Raw genomic sequence first — 7,900 nt, 5'->3', positions numbered from 1 at the left:
TGAAATGCCATTATTGGAAGCTGATGATGACGGCTGTCAATCAGGCGTACGTATGATGTAGGGGTGGCACATTGAGAGAATGTATGCTGTCGGAGAGATTCGAGGAGCTAGTCCTGAATCTGACCCTCATCTGGTAGGTTAATTTATGTCTCCATCTGCTGACAAGAGCGCCTGTAGTGACAAATGTTGCCCCGCTTCCTATTGGAGGAGAAATTGCCAGTGAGTGATGAGGGGTGGGTGGGGAAGATTCATAGAATTATCCTCAGATATGAAAAGGATAATCCTTCGATTAGCTGAGTAAAAATATATGTATTTAAATGAAATACAGAACAGATTAGAATTTACCAATATCTCTACAGTTCCTTGAAAATGTGTATGAGTTCTTAATACTTATGGAGTATAGAAATCACCTACCTTGTTTTTTTTTTCCGATTGACCTTTAAAAAGGACAAAATCTGTGCAGAAATCCGGTGCAGATCATTGACTGCCTTTGGGCAATTCTTTAGACGATTGCATTCTCCAATTATTCATTTGCATTTTCACATTTAAGTTATTAGTCGATTCTCTTGGTTCTTAATTGTTGAGCTTATGAAATTGTTATATTTTCGCCCCCAGCTGCGTCTGGTATCATAATGTCTAAATGCTTGAAACTGCGGTGATCAAAACTGTTTCAAATTATCAATCTGCTTATATCTTGCCAGCTATCAGTTACAAAAATCTTGCTATTGAATTAAAACTCTCGTAACTGACTCTGCGTATAAACCGTTGTCTCCAGACCCAGTGTAGTGTCTAACGGCCGCACATGTGCCTACGACTATTGCTAGTTAGAAGTGTTTGGCCCCAATCCCCTGCCTCCAATTAAATGGTATAGTACCTCAAATGAACGAAGGAAATTTCGTCTATGTTCCTGGTTTATTCCTTGTTCTTTTAGATTTCAACCTAAGAGGGAAATGCCAAATGAGCCGATGCCCAATTAAACGGAGTCCACCGTACTGTCTTTCCTGCAAAGCTGATTACAACCGTTTAATATGAGTACATTCAGTGCTGCTGGAGGGGGTTGGACATGCCTGTCTGCAGTGACCACGTAAAAAGTAACAATAGAACCTCCACTATCAATCGCAGAATGCTATCGTCAGAGAGATAAAACCTTCATTATCACTATGCTGGCACAGTCTGTTCTCACAGTTCAAAGTAAACTTTATTATCGGTGTACGCAAATGTATCAGCATACAACCTTGAAGTTATTTTCCCTGCGTGCATATTCAAGAATTAATGGAATTTTATCTGTAATGAGATTAATAAAAGATCAAGTAGAGCATAGAAAACAACAAACTGTCCAAATGCAAATATACAGGAATAGCAATAAGTAACGAGGGTACGAAATAACAAAGTGAGTTCACTGGATGTGTGAACATCTCAATAGATGGGCAACTGAGTGTGTTTAGTCCTGTTTGTTCAAGAGCCTGATTGCTGAGCGGTAGTATCTTTCCTTGCACCTGTTGTGAGAGTCTTTAGGGTCGTACTTCTTCTATCTGATGGCAGCAGTGAGAAACGAGCCTGAATTAGATGGTGAGGATCTTTGATGGCATATGCTGCTCTCCTAAGACAGCGTTTGATGTAGATGGTCGCAGTGGTTGGGTGGGCTTTACCCATGGTTGTAATAGACCGTAACCATTGCCTTTTCTAGGATGTTCCGTTCAAAGGGATTCGTCTTCCCTTACTAAACAGTGATGCATCCCGTCGGTCTTTTTGTATGTCTGAAGGTATTTATTTTGGTAAGTGTCGGCAATCAGATGTTAGGCTTGGACCAACAGCCTTGATAATGATGATGATGATGGTGATGATGATGATGATGATGATGATAACAACAACAACAACAACAACAACAACAACAACAATAATAATAATAATAATAATAATAATAATAATAATAATAATAATAATAATAATAATAATAATAATAATAATAATAATAATAATAATAATAATAATAATAATAATAATAATAATTTATTGATCGCGGGTGGGGAAAACACCATACGTTTGAGTAGCAACAGTTAAAAACAGACTGAGCGGTGTGCAGATTAACCTGGTAATAAAGTACAGAATAATAATGCACACAGTCTAATTTACCAATGTGCAATGATTTGCAGTAGTGAGAAATAATAATTTACCAAATATTAAGACAGAGGCTGTTTTACTCCTATATGTGTTCTCCTATCGCAAAGAGACGTACTTTTGTATATGCTTATTGCATTCATTCGGAATGATTTTCTGTCACGACCCTTGTGACACACGTTAGATCCCCACAGGAGATGGAAGAATGAAGTGTTCACTGAAGCACCGAGAATTGAAAAGGAAGTATGTTCTCTGCAGGGCCACTGAACGACCGCTGACGTCACTTCCTCTCGGGGTATGATGCGTTGCGGTATGTGAATTATTCAGATTTTTGGTAGAGCTGCTCTATCGACCTATTGCAGACCAAGCTGTGCAAGAGCGTGGAACTCCTTTTTTGTTGATTAAGTGGCTGTAACTAACATCAATTTTGCACAACGTTTTTGTTTTTACCTGACCGGCAATTCAGACTGTTGATAAATCGTGAAGGATTCCAGAAGTTAGTTATACTCTGAAGCAAACTATAAGACAAAATTAAAATCAAATTTGATTCCAACACGATTTGGGCCACGATCCTATGTACGAAAGATGCTTATTATTCTGTTCCAACGGTCTTTACTTGGCCCGATAAATTAAAGTAACGCATTGTCTGACATATTTTTAGCATTTCTCGCTTCATTGTGCTTTTGTTTAATTATGTTGTGATTATGATGGCAATGTAGTGCGTGTAAAGTTGTTAAATAATCTCAGATAGGTGGTCAGTTCAGCACCATCCGTCTGTGCACAGCATGGGTACATCAGCCCGGTTTGTGAAACAATGAGTGTCGTCACCCCCGATTTCCGACAACAGAGCTTCCTTCTGAAAGAGTGCTTCTGCACATGGCCGTCAAACCCTTAGCAGATTTCTTTTTGGACCTTGGAGTCTGGATGCAGAAATGTATCCAGTCTGATTAGTGACATTTGGGGATTGTGTGTGTACGAGCCCGATGACATGATTGTTTCACAAATAGCTTCGGATAAATTGGGCCGGAGGTATCCGCGGAAATCAGTTCCTTTCTCGCCTGACCGATATTATAAAAGCTCCCTTCCTGATAGGTCAGGCTCGCGTTAACCTCCCCGTTACTGATATTACCTGCTTCTATTCTTAAAATTAATAACAAAGAAATTCAGGGAAGACATAAACAAAAGAACTCGCTGATTTGCGATGGTATAATCTGTCGCGTCACTTTTCTTCCCTGAGATCTCCAACTGGAGAATCGGTAACGCAATCTCAGACACCGAAAGAGAGAGACAGCGCGCAGTTTACCGAGTGCAGAGCCCCCGACAGCCGATCAGCTGTTCCCGATGTTCCCTTTTCTCCCGCGTCGTTTCAGTTGGCTAGTCCACAGGGCTGCGAGGCCTCGGAAACCCGAAGGCGCCCTTAGCTTCTAGGGCGCGGTCTTGCGTTATCAAAAAGCGGCCTGTCCCCTGTAAAACAGCAGGCAATATCAGTTAATAGTTGATATACACTGAAATAATCGATGAAACGGGTCAAATCCCTTCGGTTCCTGACGACGGAGCATCCCTTTGACAAGTACAGGGGTAATGGGAAATGAGTATTATTGCTCCTTTGGTTCGTGGGAATATGTATGAATAATTTCATGCATCCTGAATACTTTTATGTAATTCGACATAACCTTTTTTATACTAACGTCGGTAACATTCTGGAATCTGTCATGCGACCATCAGTTGGATTTGATAGGAAATTCAGGCCTGTACGTGCCTGTCTGTTTAGGACGCACGCGAGTTCACCGGACAAACAGAGCAATCTCTGTCCTTCTGTCCACATGGGAGCGAGTCAACTGGTAACAGGAGATGCCAACCATTGATCTACATTCCCTACAGAGTGACTTAACCTGATTCTTTTCCTCGGAAGTCAGTTGAATCGCCGTAAGCATGAAAGAGTTTGAAGAATAAAGAAGTGAACAGATTGTGCTGCAGCATCAATAACAATGGATGCGTTATATTTCAAAACTTGCACAAACGTGAATCACGATGCCCTATAAAGCTTCAGCATCACATCCTTGTTCTGGTATGCTGGACCGCTTGAAATAAATGCTAACATGGCATTTGCCTTCCTCACCACCGACTCGAAATGCAAGTTAACCTTTACTCCGAAGTCCCTTTCCATCTCAGATTTTGGGTTTTCTCCCCGTTTAGAAAATTGTCCACTCATTTATTTCTACTATCAAAGTGCATGGCCATGGATTTTCCAACATTGTATTTCAATCACTGATAACACAGTCACCCAGTGATATTGAAAACAATCTCCCACAGACCGATACTTAAATCAGTTTCTGTATTTTACTTTCCCCGTTCGCATCGCCTGAAACTAAGACTCATTCGCGGGTCTTCCTATTGATCACTTGCCGGTTCTTACTTTATCTCCTTTCTACTGAGAGAGGTGGCGAGATCCATAGCAAGCGACTGCCACACAAGAGGCTGTTTAACAAGATAGGAATGTATGACATTACAGAACTGATACTGACATGGAATGAGGAATGGCTGACAGGCAAGAGGCAGTGAGTGAGAAGAAAAGGGGCCTTTAGTGGTTTGCTCGCAGTGACTAGTGATGTTCCTCAGGGATCCGCTTTCGAACCGCTGTTTGCCACATTATCAGTGATTGAGATCGTGGAATTGCTGGCTCTGTGGCAAAGTTTGCGGATGTTAGGAAGATAGGTAGAGGGATGGTCAGTGCTGAGGAAGCAATGCAATTGCAGCAGGACTGACAAATTGGGAGAGTGCGCGTATACGTGACAGATGGAATACAGTGTTGAGAAACAAATGAGAATGCAGTTTGGTAAAAGGAACAATATGGCTTAATTGTGAAGAAAGTCGAACTCACAAAGTACATAGGTAAGAAACATGAGACGGTTGAACAAAAGCTGCGTGAGGTCAGAACTGGAAGCTGTAGGGCTGTTGGCAAGGTGATAAAGCAGAAGCCATTTCATGTCATGAGCACAACGATCCACAAACGCGACTTTCCGGATTGGAACACTTTCTCTGCTTGCTCCTGGATTGAACCTCTTGCCGATTTCCTTTTTTTCTCCCCATAGAAACATAGAAATCCTACGCACAATGCAAGCCATTCGGCCCACCAACTTATGTCAAACATATCCTCACTTCAGAAATTACTTAGAGTTACCCATAGTCCTCTATGTTTCTAAATTGCGTGTACCTGTCCAGGTGTCTCTTAAAAGACCCTATCGTATCCACCTCCACCAACGTTGTCGGCAGCCCATTCCACGCACTCACACACTCTGCATAAAAGAAAACTTAACTCTGACATCTCCTCTGTACCTACTTCCAAGCACATTAAACCTGTGTCCTCTCGTGGCAGCCACTTTAGCCCTGGGAAAAAAAACTCTGACTATCCACACGATTAATGCCTCTCATCATCTTATACACCTCTATCGGGTTACCACTCATCCTCTGACACTCCAAGGAGAAAAGGCCGAGTTCACTCAACCTATGAATGCTCCTCAATCCAGGCAACATCCTTGTACATCCCTTCTGTACCCTTTCTACGGTTTCCACATCCTTCCTGTAGTGAGGCGACAGAACTGAGTACAATACTGCAAGTAGGGTCCCACCAGGGTCCGATATAGCTGCAACATGACTTCTTAACCACACTGTCAACTTGCATGACAGCTTTGAGTATCCTATGGACTTGGAACCTACGATCCCTCTGATCCCACGCTGTCCCCGATCTTCCGCTTCTCCCCTCTCTCCCCTCTACCCCTCGCCCCACCCGCCCTCTCTCTGCCTCCCCTCCCCCTGTCTGCCTCCCCTCCCCCTCACTCTGCCTCCCACTCTCCCCTCTCCCCATCTCTCCCTAACCCATCTGACTGTCTCCTTTCCCCCATCTTTCCCACCCCCTCTCTCTCCCTTCCTCCCTCTCTCTCCCCTCTCCTTCCTCCCGCTTTTGTAGGCCAGATCCTCCCCTTGATGCCTCTCCCCATCCCCTACAATCCTTACTTTATGACTGTTTCACCTCATTATCTCAGCATACATCTTTCCCGTCGCTCTTGCTTACCTCTCCGCACTACCCAACCCTGCCCCAGTCTGCTCCATTCCGCCTCGGCCCCTCTGTCATTTCATCCGCTCTTTTACCGCACTCTTTTCTGTCCCTCCCACCTGCAGCCCCTCTAACTCTCCCTGCCTCTGAACAGCCAACCTCACTTACTTTCGCCTCCCCGTCTCTGTTCCTCCACCTCTCTTTTCCATCCCTCACTCTCTCGCCCTTCTTGATCCCTCTCCCTCCCCCTCCTATCTGCCGCATTTCCGCACTTCCCTTCTCTCTGTCACCTTCATTCCATTTCTCTCAATCTTCCTGCCGTATTCTTTCTCTCTCTCTGCTCCCCTACTCTCTCTCACTCCTTTGTTCCCTCCCTGTCCCTTACCCCTAACTCCCCCTCTCGTTCTTTCACTCTCGCTTCCACTGCCCCCTCCCTGCACTTTGGCTTTATGACGGTGCCACGCTCTCCCTCCAGAGTCATTCATTCTATCCTTTCTCTCTTTCCCTAATTCACAACGATGGTCAAAAAGCTTCTGAGAGCAGAGAACCCAGAAGTCCAAGATCACTGTTACATTAATGGTTGACACATGGACTACCAGGGAATGTAGGGAGACTGATCATGTATCGGTAGGTGGTTTCCGTTTAATATGGCGACATTGTTGGCATGCTCTGTGGGACAAAGTGTCTGTTTCTGTGCTCTCACTTTTTATGTTCTATGTAGGAGAAAGACAGATTGACCGGTGATAGGGTTAGGAAGCTCTCCGGGACAGTACGACTGCAAGAGTTCAGCATTGTGGTGTTGAGTGTTTCTGGGTTATTGACTAGAGTAAATACTTGGCCGTTTAATGGCATCTTGTCCACAGTTGTCCGGGTGCTGGGAAAAGGCAAACCTCCCGGAAAGTATGACTGCAATGGTCCTGTCCATTGACTCCTCATTTTCCCTTAATTCCCTATTCCCCGTGTTCTCATGGGCTCCTTGAATAAAACAACTAATTCTCTACTGAACTGGCAACATAAAAAGGCCGGTTTACATCTGTTCAGTGCTAGACTGTCACCACTGCCAGTCTGGCCATGTACGTCCAGGCCGCCGAGAACAGTGGATTCAAAGTTGCTTCAGTACCAAGGTTTACTTGGGGAATTATGTCTCTTCGTGTCCAGCTGAGTATTGTCGGCCGGTTGTTGCTTCGAGTCAAAATAAGAATTGCCTGCTGTTTGTCCGACTCTGTGTCAAGATAAGAATTGCCTTCCGTCTGTGCTACTTTGTGTAATGATATGGATTGCAAGCCATTTCCAGGTCCAGTTAATGCTCAGTGGCAAAAGTAGTGTTACCTGATGCCTGTCTCCAGCTATAAGTCCAGCTCCACCAATGCCGGGGGTTAAGAAAAGTTTGGCCTGCCCACTGCTCCTCTGTCCTCTGTCCTCTGGTGATTGTGGGGATGACATGCAGAGGACTGAACAGCTTGACCATGTAGTTATTAAGGAAGAGGAAGGACTGGAGCTTTTTGAAAGCATCGTTGGATAAGTCACAGGGTCCGGACGGGATGTACCTCAGACTACTGTGTGAAGCGCGAGAGAGGAGATTACTAAGCCTCTAACAATGATCTATACATCATCAGTAAAGACGGGAGAGGTTCTGGGGTATTGGAGAGTTGTATGTGCTGCTCCCTAATTCAAGAGAGTAGGGATAGCCCGGGAAATTATAGGTCAGTTAGTCTTATTCAGTGGTTA

This window comes from Hypanus sabinus, chromosome 18, assembly GCF_030144855.1.
Source record: "Hypanus sabinus isolate sHypSab1 chromosome 18, sHypSab1.hap1, whole genome shotgun sequence".
NCBI lineage: Eukaryota > Metazoa > Chordata > Chondrichthyes > Myliobatiformes > Dasyatidae > Hypanus > Hypanus sabinus.
Note: the sequence above shows the minus strand (reverse complement) of the source record.